At 39.8% G+C, this 21,218-nt stretch overlaps 1 pseudogene; it reads right to left on the reverse strand.

Annotated features, from left to right (window-relative positions):
* Positions 1-9,309: 9,309 nt before the first annotated feature.
* Positions 9,310-16,516, reverse strand: LOC122428650 (annotated as a pseudogene).
* Positions 16,517-21,218: the final 4,702 nt, after the last annotated feature.

Below are 21,218 nucleotides of genomic sequence, written 5' to 3' on the forward strand. Positions count from 1 at the left end.
GATCATGCTTTGAAGACAGGGGCCACCTCTTCTTAAATGCCTCTACACTAGTGCAGAACTTCACATCTGAGTATGTGAAATATGTGAATATGAGCTTAAATATCAATTTCATTCAATGCAATCAGGAAAAGCTAATAATCTTAAAAAACTGTTGTGCTATTCTTCTTCTGACATTATAATATATAAAGAAGTCCTCTTAGCAGTAACTTGACCTTCAATAGCTCAGTGTCATGAATATTTGGAAGCAGGTTACCTTAATGTGCACACACGAACAGCTGGACTGAAATTGAACACTGACTGAGTGACGTTAAATACTGGAGTCCGAGGAGGCAAGGCCATAAATAAGAGCTTTTAGTTCCAATGCGTGACAACTGATCCTTAATGCCAGAAAGAATCAAAGTAGCAGTAGACAAGTATAAAAAATATAGCGTGAAGAATGTAGGGCATTTAGTAAAAAGAATCACAGATGTAGAAAACAAATCTATGGTTACCAAGAGGGGAAGTGGGAGGGTGAATTGGGAGATTGGTATTGCCATATATACACTATTGACACTATGTATAAAAATAGATAATAAATGAGAACTTACTGCGTAGCACAGGGAACTCTACTGAACGCTCTGTAATGACCTAATTGGGAAGGAAATATAAAAAAGAGTGGGTATATGTATACATATAACTGATTCACTTTGCTGCACCACAGAAACAAACAAATTATTGTAAAGCAACTATACTCCAATAAAGATTAATTAAAATAAATAAAGTTATAGGTATATTAGAAAAAACTGATAATGCAAAGGAGTTTAAAAAATTGGTCAGGATAATATACAGTAGTGGGATAAATCCTGTTCTAATTCTCCAAATTAAGTCATAAATGTTTATAACTTGTGTGTCACATTGCTCTTTACTAGCAAATGATATTTAAATGCCTAAAGTTGCTTCATCTATGTTAGTTATGTCAAAATGATATGCTTCTATGTATTTGCAATAGTCTGAATGGCAAGAGTTAGGTAATTACTTATAGCACTGGTATACCATCAGAAAAGAGAAGGTATTTTTAACCCAACTTTTCAAAAGGAAACTGAGAAGATATATGAAATAACTTTTAATGTCTCTTCCAACCTTTAGAATCTTTTACTAAACTATTACTATCTATCTGTCTTCAAGCTCACTGATTCTCTCCTCACCATGTCACATCTTCTGATAGACACATTTTTTTGTTTCAGTTGCAGGGTTTCTTGACTTCTTGCATTTTCTTTCAATTTTTTCTTAAATTTCCCACCTCTGTGCTTCCACCTCTCTTGCATATTGTCCACTTTTTCCCATTAGGGCCTTTATCATATTAGTCACAGTTATTTTGTTTCATTAAAAAAAAAAAACTTGGGGGAGGAGCCAAGATGGCAGAGGAATAGGATGGGGAGACCACTCTCTCCCCTACAAATTCACTGAAAGAACAATTGAACCCTGAGCAAATTTCACAAAACAACTTCTGATTGCTAGCAGAGGACATCAGGCGCCCAGAAAAGCAACCCATTGTCTTCGAAAGGAGGTAGGACAAAATATAAAAGATAAAAAGAGAGACAAAAGAGCTAGGGATGGAGACCCGTCCCGGGAAGGGAGTCTTAATAGAGGAAGTTTCCAAACACCAGGAAACCCTGGCACTGGCGGGCCTGGGGGTAGTGTTTGAATCTCGGAGGGCAACCTGACTGGGAGGGGAAGAATAAATAAAACCCACAGATTACGTGCCTAAAAGCAACTCCCAGCAGAAAAGTACCCTAGACGCCCGCATCCGCCACCAGCAAGTGGGGGTGGAACGGAGAGGAGCCGGCGGCATTGCTTAGGGTAAGGACTGGGCCTGAGTGCCCTGAGGACAATCGGAGGGAGCTTTTGTGAGTTACCAACTTAAACTGTGGGATAGCAAAAGAGAAAGAGAAAATTAACCGGCCCGAACGCACTGCCGACTGTTCGCAGAACAAAGGGACCGAGCAAGTCCAGAGAAGAGCTGGCAGGCTGCGGACTGGCCCAGCCCCGCCGGAGGCAGGAGGCAGGAGGCAGGAGGGAGGGGAAAGGGGCAGGCTCGGCCCCAAGGACCGCATCCCCTACCGCTCTGCAAACAGGCCTCCAGTTTCTAATCAAAGACCTCCTGAGATTCTGGATGGTCGACATCCGCCTGGAGGGTCCTGGCGAGACACAGGGCGCACGCACCCGACCGGTGCGGGCGGGTACTGGGGCTGGGGACGCGGAGGGGAGAAGGCGCACGCACCCGACTGGCATGGGCGGAAACTGAGACTGGGATCGGGCAGGGGAGAAGGCGCGTCACACCCAGGGAGAGTGCGCCCGTCAAGCTCCTTGCACCTGAGCCGCTCTGACGGGGAAGGCAAAAAAAGTAGGCACAGGTTTTTGTTCCACGCTTTCGTGGAACACCGGAGGGCTGGAACCGCGCGCAGTGCGGGGGGCGCTCCATATAGAGCAGCCGGGAGCCTGAGCAGCGCAGACGGAGAAAGCAGCGCCAGCCCCTCCCCGCAGCGCCAGCCCCTCCCCACAGCACAACGAAACTAGCTACCTGAACGAGAGACCACCTCTGCCCGCCTGTGCCAGGGCGGAAATTGGGCACTGAAGAGACCGGCAAACAGAAGCCAAATAAACAAAGGGAACCGCTTCAGAAGGGACCGGTGCAACAGATTAAAATCCCTGTAGATAACACTGACTACACCGGAAGGGGCCTGTTGATATCGAGAAGTGTAAGCAGGAGCAAAGAGCTATCTGAAACTGAACCGAACCCACACTGACTGCAACAGCTCCAGAGAAACTCCTAGATATATTTTTACATTTTTTTTTTAAGTAAGAAAAAAAAATTTTTTCTCTTTTTTCTTTTTTCTCTTTTATTTTCTTTTAAAATTCCCTATTACTCCCCCATTACTCCATAACTTTCATTTTCATAGATTTTTATGATTTTTTTAATTAGGAAAATTTTTTTTTCTTGTGTTTTTTTTCTTTTTCTCTTCTATTTTCTATTTTTCTTTTTCTCTTATTTTCTTTTAAAGTCCTCTATTACTCCTCTACTATTCCTTAATTTTCATTTTCATTACACTATAACCTTACCAAAAAAAAAAAAAGAAGCCCTATTTTTAAACCGAAATTCATATATATTTCTAAAATTTTTTTGTGTGTTTTGGTTTTTGTTTTTAATATAGTATTTCTAAGAGTCTAACCTCTACTCTAGATTTTTAATCTTTGTTTTTCAGTATATGATATAAATTGTGGACATTTAAGAATCCAAAATTCAGTTCCCATTTCTATTCAGGAGTGTGTTGATTACTCTGTCCCAATCTTGACTCTCCGTTTTCTACCTCAGAACACCTCTATTTCCTCCTTTCCCCTTCTCTTCCCAATCCAATTCTGTGGATCTTTGTGGGTGTCTGGGCTACGGAGAACACTCTGGGAACAGACAACTGTATAGATCTGTCTCTCTCCTCTTGAATCCCCCCTTTTCTCCTCCTGCTCATCTCTATCTCCCTCCTCCCTCTCCTCTTCTTCATGTAACTCTGTGAACCTCTCTGGGTGTCCCTAATGGCGGAGAATCTTTTTGCCATTAACCTAGAAGTTTTATTATCAGTGCTGTATAGTTGGAGAAGTCCTGAGACTACTGGAAGAATAAAACTGAAATCCAGAGGCAGGAGACTTAAGCCCAAAACCTAAGAACACCAGAAAACTTCTGACTACATGGAACTTTAAGTAATAAGAGACCGTCCAAAAGCCTCCGTACCTACACTGAAACCAACCACCACCCAAGAGCCAATGAGTTTCAGAGCAAGACATACCACACAAATTCTCCAGCAACGCAGGAACATAGCCCTGAATGTCAACATACAGGCTGCCCAAGGTCACACCTAACACATAGACCCATCTCAAAACTCATTTTGGGCACTCCATTGCTCTCCAGAGAGAAGAAATCAAGTTCCACGCACCAGAACACCGACGCAAGCTTCCCTAACCAGGAAACCTTGACAAGCCAATCGTCCAACCCCACCCACTGGGTAAAACCTCCACAATAAAAGGGAACCACAGACCTCCAGAATACAGAAAGCCCACTCCAGACACAGCAATCTAAACAAGATGAAAAGGCAGAGAAATACCCAACAGGTAAAGGAACATGAAAAATGCCCACCAAGTCAAACAAAAGAGGAGGAGATAGGGAAACTACCTGAAAAAAAATTTAGAATAATGATAATAAAAATGATCCAAAATCTTGAAAACAAAATGGAGCTACAGATAAATAGCCTGGAGACAAAGATTGAAAAGATGAAAGAAATCTTTAATAAAGACCTAGAAGAAATAAAAAAGAGTCAATTAAAAATGAATAATGCAATGAATGAGATCAAAAACACTCTGGAGGGAACCAAGAGTAGAACAACAGAGACAGAAGATAGGATAAGTGAGGTAGAAGATAAAATGGTGGAAATAAATGAAGCAGAGAGGAGAAAAGAAAAAAGAATCAAAAGAAATGAGGACAACCTCAGGGACCTCTGGGACAATGTGAAATGCCCCAACATTCGAGTCATAGGAGTCCCAGAAGAAGAAGACAAAAAGAAAGGCCATGAGAAAATACTCGAGGAGATAATAGCTGAAAACTTCCCTAAAATGGGGAAGGAAATAGCCACCCAAGTCAAAGAAACCCAGAGAGTCCCAAACAGGATAAACCCAAGGTGAAACACCCCAAGGCACATATTAATCAAATTAACAAAGATCAAACACAAAAAACAAATATTAAAAGCAGCAAGGGAGAACAACAAATAACACACAAAGGGATTCCCTGATAAGGAAATAGAAGGGAATGGCAGGCATACTTAAAGTGATGAAAGAGAATAACCTAACCTTCTGATTACTGTACTCAGCAAGGATCTCATTCAGATATGAAGGAGAATTCAAAAGCTTTACAGACAAGCAAAAGCTGAGAGAATTCAGCACCACCAAATCAGCTCTTCAACAAATGCTAAAGGATCTTCTCTAGACAGGAAACACAGAAAGGTTGTATAAACGTGAACCCAAAACAACAAAGTAAATGGCAACGCGACCACACCTATCAATAATTACCTTAAATGTAAATGGGTTGAATGCCCCAACCAAAAGACAAAGACTGGCTGAATGGATACAAAAACAAGACCCCTATATATGCTGTCTACAAGAGACCCACCTCAAAACAAGAGACACGTACAGACTAAAAGTGAAGGGCTGGAAAAAAATATTTCAGGCAAACGGAGACCAAAAGAAAGCAGGAGTCGCAATACTCATATCAGATAAAATAGACTTTCAAATAAAGGCTGTGAAAAGAGACAAAGAAGGATACTACATAATGATCAAAGGATCAATCCAAGAAGAAGATATAACAATTATAAATATATATGCACCCAACATTGGAACACTGCAATATGTACGGCAAACGCTAACGAGTATGAAAGAGGAAATTAATAGTAACACAATAATAGTGGGAGACTTTAATACGCCACTCACAACTATGGATAGATCAACTAAACAGAAAATTAACAAGGAAACACAAACCTTAAATAACACAATGGACCAGCTAGACCTAATTGATATCTATAGGACGTTTACCCCAAAACAATCAACTTCATCTTTTTCTCAAGTGCACATGGAACCTTCTCCAGAATAGATCACATCCTGGGCCATAAATCTGGTCTTGGTAAATTCAAAAAAATTGAAATCATTCCAGTCATCTTTTCTGACCACAGTGCAGTAAGATTAGATCTCAATTACAGGAAAAAAATTGTTAAAAATTCAAACATATGGAGGCTAAATAACACGCTTCTGAATAACGAACAACTCAGAAGAAATCAAAAAAGAAATCAAAATATGCATAGAAATGAATGAAAATGAAAACACAACAACCCAAAACCTATGGGACACTGTAAAAGCAGTGCTAAGGGGAAGGTTCATAGCATTACAGGTTTATATCAAGAAACAAGAAAAAAGCCAAATAAATAACCTAACTCTACACCAAAGCAACTAGAGAAGGAAGAAATGAAGAACCCCAGGGTTAGCAGAAGGAAAGACATCTTAGAAATTACGGCAGAAATAAATGCAAAAGAAACTAAAGAGACCATAGCAAAAATCAACAAAGCTAAAAGTTTGTTTTTTGAAAAAATAAACAAAATTGACAAACCATTAGCAAGACTCATTAAGAAACAAAGAGAGAAGAATCAAATTTAAAAAAATTAGAAATGAAAATTGAGAGATCACAACAGACAACACTGAAATACAAAGGATCATAAGAGACTACTACCAGCAGCTCTATGCCAATAAAATGGACAACTTGGAAGAAATGGACAACTTCTTAGAAAAGTATAACTTTCCAAAACTGAACCAGGAAGAAATAGAAGATGTTAACAGAGCCATCACAAGCAAGGAAATCGAAGCTGTGATCAGAAATCTTCCAGCAAACAAAAGCCCAGGACCAGATGGTTTCACAGCTGAATTCTACCAAAAATTTAGAGAAGAGCTAACACCTATCTTACTCAACTCTTCCAGAAAATTGCAGAAGAAGGTAAACTTCCAAACTCATTCTATGAGGCCACCATCACCCTAATTCCAAAACCAGACAAAGATGCCACAAAAAAAGAAAACTACAGGCCAATATCACTGATGAACATAGATGCAAAAATCCTTAACAAAATTCTAGCAAACAGAATCCAACAACATATTAAAAAAATCATACACCATGACCAAGTGGGCTTTATCCCAGGAATGCAAGGATTCTTTAATATCTGCAAATCAATCAATGTAATACACCACATTAACAGATTGAAAGATAAAAACCATATGATTATCTCAATAGATGCAGAGAAAGCCTTTGACAAAATTCAACACCCATTTATGATTAAAACTCTCCAGAAAGCAGGACTAGAAGGAACATACCCGAACATAATAAAAGCTATATATGACAAACCCACAGGAAGCATTACCCTTAATGGTGAAAAATTGAAAGCCTTTCCCCTGAAATCAGGAACAAGACAAGGGTGCTCACTCTCACCACTAATATTCAACGTAGTTTTGGAAGTTTTGGCCACAGCAATCAGAGCAGAAAAAGAAGTAAAACGAATCCAGATAGGAAAAGAAGTGAAACTCTCGCTGTTTGCAGATGACATGATCCTCTACATAGAAAACCCTAAAGACTCTACCTGAAAATTACTAGAGCTAACCAACGAATATAGTAAATTTGCAGGATATAAAATTAACACACAGAAATCCCTTGCATTCCTATACACTAATAATGAGAAAACAGAAAGAGAAATTAAGGAAACAATACCATTCACTATTGCAACCACAAGAATAAAATACTTAGGAGTACATCCACCTAAAGAAACAAAAGATCTATACATAGAAAACTATAAAACACTGATGAAAGAAATCAAAGAGGACACAAACAGATGGAGAAACATACCGTGTTCATGGATTGGAAGAATCAATATTGTCAAAATGGCTATTCTACCCAAAGCAATCTATAGATTCAATGCAATCCCTATTAAGCTACCAACGGTATTTTTCACAGAACTAGAAAAAATAATTTCACAATTTGTTTGGAAATAAAAAAAACCTTGAATAGCCAAAGTAATCGTGAGAAAGAAGAGTGGAACTGAAGGAATCAACCTGCCTGACTTCAGACTCTACTACAAAGCCACAGTCATCAAGACAGTATGGTACTGGCACAAAGACAGAAATATAGATCAATGGAACAGAATAGAAAGCCCAGAGATAAATCCGCGAACCTATGGACACCTTATCTTTGACAAAGGAGGCAAGGATATACAATGGAAAAAAGACAACCTCTTTAACAGGTGGTGCTGGGAAAACTGGTCAACCACTTGTAAAAGAATGAAACTAGAACACTTTCTAACACCATACACAAAAATAAACTCAAAATGGATTAAAGATCTAAATGTAAGACCAGAAACTATAAAATTCCTAGTGGAGAACATAGGCAAAACACTCTCCAACATAAATCACAGCAGGATCCTCTATGACCCACCTCCCAGAATATTGGAAATAAAAGCAAATAAGCAAATGGGACCTAATGAAGCTTAAAAGCTTCTGCATAACAAAGGAAACTATAAGCAAGGTGAAAAGACAGTCCTCAGATTGGGAGAAAATAATAGCAAATGAAGAAACAGACAAAGTATTAATCTCAAAAATATACAAGCAACTCCTGCAGCTCAATTCCAGAAAAATAAATGACCCAATCAAAAAATGGGCCAAAGAACTAAACAGACATTTCTCCAAAGAAGACATACAGATGGCTAACAAACACATGAAAAGATGCTCAACGTCACTCATCATCAGAGAAATGCAAATCAAAACCACAATGAGGTACCATTACACGCCAGTCAGGATGGCTGCTATCCAAAAGTCTACAAGCAATAAATGCTGGAGAGGGTGTGGAGAAAAGGCAACCCTCTTACACCGTGGTGGGAATGCAAACTAGTACAGCCGCTATGGAGAACAGTGTGGAGATTTCTTAAAAAACTGGAAATAGAACTGCCATATGACCCAGCAATCCCACTTCTGGGCATACACACTGAGGAAACCAGATCTCAAAAGAGACACGTGCACCTCAGTGTTCATCGCAGCACTGTTTATAATAGCCAGGACATGGAAGCAACCTAGATGCCCATCAGCAGACGAATGGATAAAGAAGCTGTGGTACATATACACAATGGAATATTACTCATCCATTAAAAAGAATTCATTTGAATCAGTTCTAATAAGATGGATGAAACTGGAGCCCATTATACAGAGTGAAGTAAGCCAGAAAGATAAAGACCATTACAGTATACTAATGCATATATATGGAATTTAGAAAGATGGTAATGATAACCCTATAGGCAAAACAGAAACAGAGACACAGATGTACAGAACAGACTTTTGGATTCTGTGGGAGAAGGCGAGGGTGGGATGTTTCAAGAGAACAGCATCGAAACATGTATATTATCTAGGGTGAAACAGATCATCAACCCAGGTTGGATGCATGAGACAAGTGCTCGGACCTGGTGCATTGGGAAGACCCAGAGGGAATGGGAAGAGAGGGAGGTGGGAAGGGGGAGCAGGATGGGGAATACATGTAAATCCATGGCTGATTCATGTCAATGTATGACAAAAACCACTACAATATTGTAAAGTGATTGGCCTCCAACTGGTAGAAATAAATGAAAAAAAAAAAAAAAAAAACTTGTAGAAATTGCTTATTTTCCATCAATCTTATTTTCACTTTCTGTAGATGAGTCTGTGGACAAAATCAGCTTAAGGCCACTCAGTGGTTGTTCCTCCATGTTCAGTGGTGAGGCAGTGGGAACTGCAGACCAGTCATCAATAGAAAACTGCTGAAAAGGCACACCATGCCTTCAGACCAACCTGCAACCTCAGGTTGAGTAGCAGTAAACTCAGAAACCAGGGCAGTGCATTCATTCTGAAATGTCTCTTTGGTCCCAGCCTTTTCTGCAGCACCCTGCTCATCTTTTTCAATCTCTTTAGGATTTCTGTAGAAGCAGAGATTAGGCATGACCTCTCATGAGTGTACCTGGGAGATGATGCCACGCATACACAGAACTTCCAGGGCAATGTCACCACATCAGACCTGCTGAGTGATCTCCATTGTTGGTGCATGGATGGCCATGTCCACATAGCACAGAGGAGAGTCTGTGTTACACAGAGCAAGAGAAGGCAGGAGATGCCTCTGTGAGAGGTTAGTTGTCAGTATTGGGCTCAGGAACCACCAGACGTGTCAGCTCCAGGCAGCCTGGATCTGGTTCCAAGTTCCAGGAGTGAAGCAGCTAGCAGTGGAAGTCACTCTGCAGCAGCAGCAAACTTCAGCTCCACTCGTGGGTCAGTATTTCCGGATGATATGCCATCGACATCAACTGGGTTTTCAAAGGCAACAATGGCACCCGCGGCCAGCTACTCTCAGGTTTTCTTCAGATTTGTGATGTAGATGCTATGGCTCAGTGAGTAAAGAATCTACTTTCAATGCAGAAGATACAGGAGATGTGGGTTCGATCCCTGGGTCTGGGAGACACCCATGGAAGAAGAAATGGCAACCCACTCTAGTATTCTGGCCTGGAGTATCCCATGGGCAGAAGAACCTGGTGGGCTACAGTCCACAGGGTCCAAAGAGTTGGCCCCGACTGAGCACTCATGCTTGCCATCCCTTGCCTTTTGTGACTATTCCATTTAGGAGTCAGGATTGGTATCACCTAAGTAAGTTTTATGGCAAATAGTGGGGAAACAGTGGAAACAGTGGCTTACTTTATTTTTCTGGGCTCCAAAATCACTGTGGATGGTGATTGCAGCCATGAAATTAAAAGACGCTTACTCCTTGGAAGGAAAGTTATGACCAACCTAGACAGCATATTAAAAAGCAGAGACATTACTTTGTCAACAAACGTTCGTCTAGTCAAGGGTATGGTTTTTCCAGGAGTCATGTATGGATGTGAGAGTTTGACCATAAAGAAAGCTGAGCACTGAAGAATTGATGCTTTTGAACTATGGTGTTGGAGAAGACTCTTGAGAGTCCCTTGGACTGCACGGAGATCCAACCAGTCCATCCTAAAGGAGGTCAGTCCTGGGTGTTCATTGGTAGGTCTGATGTTGAAGCTTAAATCCAATACTTTGGCCACCTGATGCAAAGAGCTGACTCATTTGAAAAGACCCTGATGCTGGAAAAGATTGAGGGCTGGAGGAGAAGGGGATGACAGAGGATGAGACGGTTGGATGGCATCACCGACTCGATGGACATGGGTTTGGGTGGGCTCTGAGAGTTGGTGATGGACAGGGAGGCCTGGTGTGCTGAGGTTCATGGGGTCGCAAAGAGTCGGACACGACTGAGCGACTGAACTGAACTGAACAGAAGTGAGTTTCTGCTGAGAGTAATTTGAGGACATCTTCCTCTTTTATTTTCAGGAAACCAAGGGCTCTGAACGTTGTGAAGGTTTTCCTCTAAATTACAACAGAACCCAGAACAGTGTTGTGTGGATTCCTCTCTGGGTAGCATTTGTTGTTGTTCAGTTGCTCAGTTGTGTCCAACTCTTTGTGACCCCATGAATTGCAGCACTCCAGGCTTCCCTGTCCTATACCATCTCCCAGAGCTTGCTCAAACTCATGTCCATTGAGAAGGTAATGTCATCCAACCGTCTCGTCCTCTGTCATCATCTTCTTCCCCTGCCTTCAATCTTTCCGAGTATCAGGGTCTTTTCTAATGAGTCAGCTCTTCACCTCAGGCAGCATATAAAGAAAGACTAATCACAGTTATTTTCAATTCTGTCTGATAATTCCCAAATCTGTGTCACATCTGACTTGAGTTCTAATGCTTGACCTATGTTCACTTCATACTGTGTTTTTAATTGCCTTTGGAAGGCCTTGTAATTTTTTTGTTGAGAGGTAAATATGATGTGCATGAATAATTAGAATGAGGTAAAGAGGGCTTCGGGATGAAGATTTATGTTAATTTTTGCTGGGGCAATAGTTTCTAGAAGATTCATATTCATCAAACCTCCTTGTTTTGGTTTCCCTCCTGACATTGGGCTTCCCTGAGAATGCCTCTTCAGAGAAAGTCTGCTTTTTGTAGGACTAAGAGATGTAATCCACTGTTTCACTGGAGCTCTCTCTGTTGGTGTGGAAGTATGGCGTGGACAAGGGGAGCATTCTATAATCCTTCAATTAAATTTCAGTGTTTTAATCAGCCTTGTCCTTGAACTGTGACCTTCACAGGTGCTTCTCTGTGATAAAGCTTCACCTACCCGCCCACCTCCATGTACTTCCTTCCTTGGCTGCAGCGTTTCCAACCTATTTTCCTTGAGCCTCTGATCCCTGTTGACTATGTTTTTGTTTTTGTTTTCCCTCTCTAGGTGAACAGCTGACTCATTGAAAAAGACCCTGATGCTGGGAAAGATTGAAGGCAGAAGGAGAAGAGGGCAACAGAGGATGAGATGGTTGGATGGCATCACTGATGCAATGAACATGAACTAGGGCAAACTCCAGGAGATGGTGAAGTACAGTGTGCTGTACTTCAGTACTATACAGTGTACTGTGTGCTGTAGTCCATGCAGTCACGAAGAATCAGACACGACTTGGTGACTGAAAAACATAACAATAGGTAAAACAGGAAGCCTGGGGGGTGGGGGGAGTGGTTGGAGTGGGAGGGATTCCCTTCGACCAACTGGAATTGTTAATGTTCAGTTATTCAGTCGTGTCCAACTCTTTGCGATCTTGTGGACTGCAGCATGCCAGGCTTACCTGACCTTCACCATCTCCCAGAACTTGCTCAAACTCATGTTCATCGAGTCGGTGATGCCATCAAACCATCTCATCCTCTGTTGGCTCCTTCTCCTGCCTTCAATCTTTCCCAGCCTCAGGGTCTTTTCTAATGGGGCAGCTCTTCAGATCAGGTGGCCAAAGTACTGGAGCTTCAGCTTCAGCATCAGTCCTTCCAATGAACATTCAGGACTGATTTCCTTTAGGATGGACTGGTTTGATCTCCTTGCAGTCCAAGGGACTCTCAAGAGTTTTCTCCAATACCACAGTTCAAAAGCATCAATTCTTCAGTGCTCAGCCTTTTTTATAGTCCAACTCTCACATCCATACATGACTACTGGAAAAACCTTCAACTGGGATATGGTTCAGAAAAAAGTCTTTTTGCCAGGAGAATATCCTTTGTTATGGTTAGACTGTTGGTTTATTTCACAGTGATTACTCTTTCCTTCCCGGCAAGAGCCACAGGGATCTTTCTTGGATCTTCACAGTGAGAACCTAGTGGAGATTCAAAAACTCAAAGCGCGTGAAAATGTGGGGGCCCTTGTAAACCGGCAGCCCTAGGAGTTTCTCGCTCTTAATGCTAGTCCATATTCAGTTTCCAGCTGTTCAACAAAATTAGCATTTCAGTGTCCCTACCAGTTTATGGCTCCAGCAGCTTTTGGTCCAGGTCAGCAAGTCTTGCCTGTGTCTCTCTGGATGAATTTGCCTCTTCAGATTTTTGCCTGGCAATTTGTCCTGAAACCTCCGTTCTCTGATGGATTCAAGAGAAGACATGGCTTTTCAGTTGGGTCAGCTTTTTCTTGTTGTAGGGACAGCAGTGGCAACTTCCAAGGTTTTCATCTGTCAGAGTGAACCCAGAAGCCTAACTAAATTATATAGAATTATAGATTTCTAAACTTGTAAGCACACATAGTAATTAAACACAAGGTTTAAAAATGTTCTACTGGAACTAAATATCTTGTCATTGAAAAATAGTTTAAAACATTAGGAAAATTGTCAGTATTTAATATTTGTTGAAGGTTAATGTTTTGATTTTTGTCAGTTTTCACTGTTGACACAGTGATTATTGTCTTTAGTAATTTCATTTATGAAACTGCTGCTTCTCAATTAATAAACATAGCAATAGAAATCACTGCCAATTTCATGAAATCTTCCTCAGAGGTTACATTATTTCTACTCACATTAATCAAGAGTAATGTTTGTTCTTATTTTATTCTGTAGATTTATTTGGGGGATTAATATGTTTATTTGAATAACTCAGGATATCTGGATACTTTGATCAAGTTCAGCATTTCACTATACAGTGAAACTTTATTTATGAAACTACTCACTTTTGTTTCTTAACCTAAAATACTTTAAAAATCACCTTCAGTGTCACAATCTCAGGATTATTCTGATTATTGAAGCTTTTTGGGAATAAAGGGAACGTACTCTTACTGATGGGGTTTAGAACATGCTACCTCCAAATATGGATGCACTCTTGAATAGTGTAAGCTGAAGGAATTTGAGAAATGAAACATGCTAGAAAGACTCTCTGCTCTTCTCCTCTGAAGCAGGTCACAATGACCTCAAGTGAGAGGTGCCCTCTTTTTTTTTAGGAAAATTAATTAATTAACTGATTTTTGGCTGCCCTGTGTCTTTGTTGCTGTGAACAGGCTTTCCCTAGCTGTGGCGAGTGAGGGCTACTCTAACTGTGAGGTTCAGGCTTCTCATTGTGGTGCCTTGTCTTGTAGAGTGCAGTCTCAGGAGTTGTGGTACACAGGCTCCATGGCATGTGGAATCTTCCTGGACCAGGGATTGAACCCATGTCCCCTGCATTGGCAGGTGTATTCTTAACCACTGGACCAACAGGGAAGTCCTAAAGGTGCCCTGTCTATACCAGGAGGTAAGGAGTGTCCTACTTTTTGAATGTGAATGAATAGGTCTTGCTAAGATTCTCCCAGTTTCCTACATTTAGGTCATATCCTTTTCATCTTATGACATATTTCCACAACTTGTCACTCTTCGTCAAATTCAGCATAAAAACATGCAGGTTTATCTGGTTCTTTGGGCCTTTACTTCCTTAGGAGGGCTCTTGTGTCACATAAAACTTACATTTTTAAGCTAAATACATATGTATGCTTTCCTCTAATTAGTCTGCCTTTTGTTACAGAGATCCAGCCAAGAATCTAGAAGGGTAGAAGGAAAATGATATTTTTTTCTTCTAGACATTACAAAGACATTACATTGTTTTCTGTTAGTTTGAGGTACTCACTGACAGATGTTGCAACAAATCATTAAATTTATCCAAGTTTAGATGATTGTTATTTTGGTATATTATAATGAAGGGTTTCCTCATTTGAGTGGCTCTATGTTAATTTGATATCTTGTCTCACTGGTCAGGCCAATTGTGGGTCAGAGATGGGTGTGTGTGTGGTAAGTCATTTCAGCTGTGTCAGACTCTTTACAATCCTATGGACCATAGCCCACCAAGATCCTCTTTGTCCATGGAGATTTTCCGGGCAAGAATAGTGGAGTGTGCTGCCTCCAGGGGATCTTCCCAACTCAGGGATTGAACCCACATCTCCTACATCTCTTGCACTGGCAGGAAGGTTCTTTACCTATACCCTTTGTTTAAGGTTGTGGTTTCAATTGGCCACTTCTAGGAAGCAAGGTTGCCTCTGTGTAACTCAATCACATTGGTGGTTTCTTGAATTGCTCTATAAGTATAGGCTTAAATACACATAAATTTAAATGGGGATATATTCTTAGTTGGGCTTCCCAGGTGGCTCAGTGGTAAAGAATCTGCCTGCAATGTAGGAAACCCGAGTTCCATCCCTGAGTTGGTAAGATCCCCTGGAGGAGGGCATGGTGGCCCATGCCACTGTTCTTGGCTGGAGAATCCCAGGACAGAGGAGCCTGGGGGGACTCGGTTTATAGGTTTGCAAAGAGTTGGACATGACTGAAGTGACTGAGCACACACATACATAATCTTAGTTGAAGTAACCTGAAACCCTGAAATTCTATGGGACAATGAAGAAGGTAAAATTTGAAGCCTAGTTACTTCTGGATGCAGTTCATGAAGAATGGAAACTAGTTGGGATTTCTCACTTTTTCAGTGGAGTGAAATTTACAAAAAAAGGCCTCATTTTTTTTTTTTAATCAGTCTGAATTCCCTGTATAGGTATCTGACTTGTCTAGGAAGAGAGATGTGAAATTTCTCCAAGTCAGTTCAATCTCCTGCTTTCACATAACTATTTCACATATTCTCCTTTCTACCAAAGCTCCCAACAACTCCTCCTTTCTTCTCATTTTTAACTGATGGAGTTATTACTTATTTCATGGAAAAAAATACCAAGCTGCCAACCTTCATCTGTAATCATATACCCTGTATTCCCTCCTGTAGTTAAACGTGATGTCTCTTATCACCTCTCACCTGTTCAAAGCCTTCACTCCTGCAATTGTCCTGACCCAGCAATCCCACTTCTGGGCATACACACTGAGGAAACCAGATCTGAAAGAGACACGTACACCCCAATGTTCATCGCAGCACTGTTTATAATAGCCAGGACATGGAAGCAACCTAGATGCCCATCAGCAGATGAATGGATAAGGAAGCTGTGGTACATATACACCATGGAATATTACTCAGTCGTTAAAAAGAATTCATTTGAACCAGTCCTAATGAGATGGATGAAACTGGAGCCCCTTATACAGAGTGAAGTAAGCCAGAAAGATAAAGAACATTACAGCATACTAACGCATATATATGGAATTTAGAAAGATGGTAACGATAACCCTATATGCAAAACAGAAAAACAGACACAGAAATACAGAACAGACTATTGAACTATGTGGGAGAATGTGAGGGTGGGATATTTCAAAAGAACAGCATGTATACTATCTATGGTGAAACAGATCCCCAGCCCAGGTGGGATGCATGAGACAAGTGCTCGGGCCTGGTGCACTGGGAAGACCCAGAGGAATCGGGTGGAGAGGTAGGTGGGAGGGGGGATCGGGATGGGGAATACGTGTAAATCTATGGCTGATTCATATCAATGTATGACAAAACCCACTGAAATGTTGTGAAGTAATTAGCCTCCAACTAATAAAAAATTAAAAAAAAAAAAAAAAGAAGGGGGAAAAAAGGACAACAAACTCACCTTGATTCCACATCTTCTTCAGCAACATTTTCCATTTCTCTGCTCCCTCTTATAGCCATATCTTTTAAAAACAACTGTCTCTACCCTTTGTCTGTAATTCCTGGTTTGCCTCACTCTCTTGAACCTACTACATTCTGCTTCTTATCTCTTTTTCTCCACAAAAACTGTTCGTTCAAGGTCACCAGTTACCTCTATGCAGCCAAAATCAATAGGCAATTCTCAGTGCTGATATAGCCTTACCTGTAAGCAGCTTTTGTCCCACGACCAGCTTTTGTTATAGATGATCATCCCTTCCTTCTTGAAAGACTTTTCTTCACTCCACGTCAAGACCTTCCTTCCCAGTCTCCTTTTAGGAACTCATTTCTGCTTTACTTTGATAGTCTCTAAGTCACTCTACCCCAGAGAACTTTTTTCCTATGTATATTCACTTTTCATATAATGACATTTAGTTGCATAACTTTTGTGCTATCTTTACATTTTGTCCAAAAATTATAATCTTAATATCTGCCTACTCAACGAACAGTTTCACATGGATATTCACAAGTTCCTCACACAGAGACTCTCCAAAATTGAGCTGTTAATTAAATATTGTCCACCTCAAGTCTCTTTATTGTATATACTTCAGTGTTTTTGTTTGCCAGGTACTAAATGCCAAAAACAGAAAGGGACTTTTTTTATATATATATACAGATTAAGCTTGTCTTTGTTTATTTTTTTTTCGTTTATTTTTATTAGTTGGAGAAAGGTGGTTTTAAAATAATTTTTATAGGTAAAATTTGTTTTTTGAAACATAGTGTGATATAATCTCTCTAGTGTGATCTAAACCTCTTTAGCTTACTTTAAGGTAATGAAAACTAACTAGTATAGGACTGTTTTCTTCCTTTTCTGTTTAAACCAAGAAACACTGATTCTATTTAATCATTTAAAAGATGAGTTGGCTCATGAGTGACAGTAGGTCTGAGGGAAGGAGAGCTTTCTAGAGGAAAAAAAAAGAAAAAGTGCCCTGTGACATGGGAGTTGGGGGAGGGGGCAAAAGTCTGTCCCTGGGGATATGTTCAGAGCTGTGGGCTCCACACTCTGTTAGGGCTTGGCTTCCAGAATTCAGCTCAGTTCAGCCCAGTAGAGCTTTTGGAATTGGCTGCATCTTTATAATAAAAGATGCTTTTTGGGTAGTGGGACAAAAATTAACTTCTGCAGACAAAAGCTTTAACAATGATGCTATCTATAAAGAATATAATCATAATAAGAAAAGGTTCAAGATGGTAGGGGTCACAAAAGCTGAAGCAGTAAGACATCAGCCCCAGCTTCAGGCAGCCCAGTGATCAAATCAAGCCACCACTGCTGCTGGTTCATCCACAGCAGCAACTGTGGCTCACGTGCCAGCTTCTGTCCCTGCTTGGGCTCCCACTTCTGAACTGGTACCCGTTGCACAAGCATTGAGCCTAGCCTCTTCCGAACCCGCACTTATGACTGTAACTAAACAAGAGAAACCTGCACAACTACAAGAGGACCACTCGTGACCACCAGCCCAATACCAACTGCCTGCACGTCAGAGGAGTCTGAGCAAAGCTTACTCACTCATACAGTATCCGTATTTAAGGAGGAAGACACCACACCCTTTACATGAAAATAACTACCAATTAAAAAGTTTCTTGACTGTTAAAGACCCTGCTTAGGTTGAGAAGCATTGCGATTACAGCGTATAGTTACCATGCACAAACATGGTTTCTTGTTTACATTTTTTTGCTTGTTTTTGGTAGTTGCTTGGGTTTCAAAATAATCACTGTGGGCTTGATTTTGATGTGTCCTTTGGGGTAATGTAACTTCTGAGACCAATGAAGACATACAAAGGCCACTTTTCCTCTCAACTTTCCCTCAGCAGAAGTGTGTTTACCAGCAAGTTGTGGGTTCAAACAGTTGTCTTTCTTTTTTAAACCCACAGAATGCTGGTTGAATTAAAAAACAACCAATGGAAATGTTTCAAAACCAGGTTTCTGACATTTATCAGCTTTTTTCCTTTATTACATAAATATGTGTGACAAATAAAGTCATTGATATTATAGTAACTTTGAAAAAGAGACAGAGAACTGTATCCAGCATTTTTTTAAAAAGTCATTAGCATTCTGGTATATTTATTTCCAAATATTTATATCTATACAACTTTTTTTACTTCGTTGTGATCATACCATATATAAAATATATCTTGCTTTTCACCTGTGTTTCCTGCATCATTATAAATGACTTAGGTAATTTAAGTAACTGCACAGAAATCTGTTATGTAGCCAGCATCTTTTATCGCATCAAAAAGATAGGAGCAATCTTTGGAGACCTGAATGATGCACCTGGGAACATATTTTGAAAAATAAAAAAAATAAAAAAAGATTTTCATGACATATTAAAAGTAAAATCTTACTAAGCAAAACAATTTCCTTTTGAATGCCCTTTCAGGTATGTAAATATGATATATAATCTACATATTACCTCTTGTATGTTGTACAGGCAGCTCAAATCTAGCACTCCCTGAATAAAATTCTTAGTTTTCCTCCTAAACCAAATTATGTCCGAGGTTTTTTCACATCAGTAAATGATAGCACTAGTAATACTTATTCTAACTGATTTATGAAAGCACTTTATTAACCCTTTGTCACATATATGTTATAAATGATTTCTCAGAACTAAGCCTTCCCCTAAAATTTGATTCCACAATAAATCATGGAGAAAAGACTTAGTTTGAGCCAGACATAAAAAAAATTCATACAAAATAAGTTAGGATATAATTATTCAATTTCAAAAGAGTCAATGTTTTTGGAACATATTGAATTTATCTGGAACATTAAAAAATCATGACTTTTTACAAAATAGTTGTAAAGTACCAACACATTTCAGGGAATACTTCGATTAGGCAAAATACCATTTATCTTTAATGCGATTGCTGCACTTCTGTCGAATTTAAGTCAAATTATAAACACTGATATACCATTTGACTATTGTGTCTCCATCGACAGGGACATGTCTATATAAGCAAGTTTCTATAGCTTATGTGGAATAACTCTCTAACCATCAGAGTATTGCTGCATTGTCCAAGTCCAGGGTCTCCATTTATTCCCACTCCATTCCTTGTGCAAGACACTCTGCAGTTCTAATAGCTCCGACTATTTGATTTTTTCAACCTGTAGAGACTTTGCTTTGGCCAGATCTGTAATAAACACTTATTTTTCTTAAGAAAATAAACAATTTCGAAACCACTCTTTGTGTGGATAGAGGGCTGTGGTAGAGCCTTGAAAGTAGTAAAATGTTTCTCAATATCAGAAAAATATGCTTGACTTTTTTAAAGGATGTTTTCAATTAAAAAAAATTAGCTTCAGTCATTGGAGAGGAAATGCAATGGCAGTTTATTTGATGTTGATAATTTAATTTTTCCTTCTGTAAAATTGCTCTGATTTTTAAAAAGCATGAAGTTCCTAACCACAAGTACTTTCTATCCTCTTCTCTCCACTGCACTGTCCTACATTCTTGCACAGAATTTTTCAAATCAAGTTGGCATATTTGCTTTCCTACAACAGCAGTTACAGAAATGTCTGGGAGAAAATGTGTCTGGGGACAAGCACAAGCCATCATATTTCCCACACTCTATTCCTTATAACAAAGCTATTTGTAATCTTCATAGACTCCACTTAGTTTCCTAATTACAATGTCAACTTTCTGAAACAATACTTGAATGTTTGAAGCAAACTTTTAAAGTTGAATCCTATTGAAGTGAATTCTAAGACATACTTATGTATTTTTTCAACAAGGAATCTATTTCATTGAATAAACTTTTAATATATATATATTATATATATATATATATGTAAACGTATATTAGGGCATCTATTATTAGTGGAGAAGTGGAAGAAAAGGAATCTAAAAGGAGATGGAGGTTTGACTAGAGAAGCAGGGGATCAGAATCTTGTCACCCCTGAAGAGGAAGAAAGAAAGGTTTTCTAGAAAGAAGTTTGTCACAGTATCCGATGTGTCAGAGTTCAGAAAATTAGTGACTAAAAGCACGATTTGATTTTAACAGAAAAATTTGATACCTTCAACGAAAGCAGTTTTAGGCAGGTTTGCAGGGAACATTTGGAACTCAGCTAAGAGTTGGAGGTAAATAGGACTTTAGAAAGTAAAAAGATGTTAGAAAATCTAGTGTAGATGAAATTTGACAAGGAAGGAAAGAGAAAGGAAGAAGTAACAGAATGGCGATGTGGGCTGGGATAGAGATTTACAAAATTACTAAACCTGGGAGACACTAGAGAACTTATTTAAGAACATAAAGGAAAGGTCTAGAGAAAGAATGAAGATTCAAGTGAGAAAAAGGATAACCCATAGACCCTTAGATGGTAGGAGTGGATAGGACCAGGAGGGCTTCATTTCTATAAGGAGAGAAATTCTACACCATTGCAACAGAAGTGAGGAAGAATTATTGGGTGACAAAGATAAAACTGGAGTCTATCCCTTGTATCTATATTAGGAGGGCACATTTGTATACATTCCTATTTGCTGCTTCTGAAAGGTCCAACTTCCTCCCTCCACATACACACGTTTCCTAGCCATATTGCCATACACAACTCAGACATCATTTCTGGAAAGCTTTCCTTGGCAAGTGCAGTCTGCTTTGGAAGCTTCTCCTCGGGCTCCCAGATGCTGCCTGTGCATTGCTCTAGGCTTACTCTGCCGTCTAATAGGCATTTATTTGTTAGTCTTCCCCACTGGACTGCATACACA

Source organism: Cervus canadensis, chromosome 27 (genome assembly GCF_019320065.1).
Source record: "Cervus canadensis isolate Bull #8, Minnesota chromosome 27, ASM1932006v1, whole genome shotgun sequence".
NCBI classification, from domain to species: Eukaryota; Metazoa; Chordata; class Mammalia; order Artiodactyla; family Cervidae; genus Cervus; species Cervus canadensis.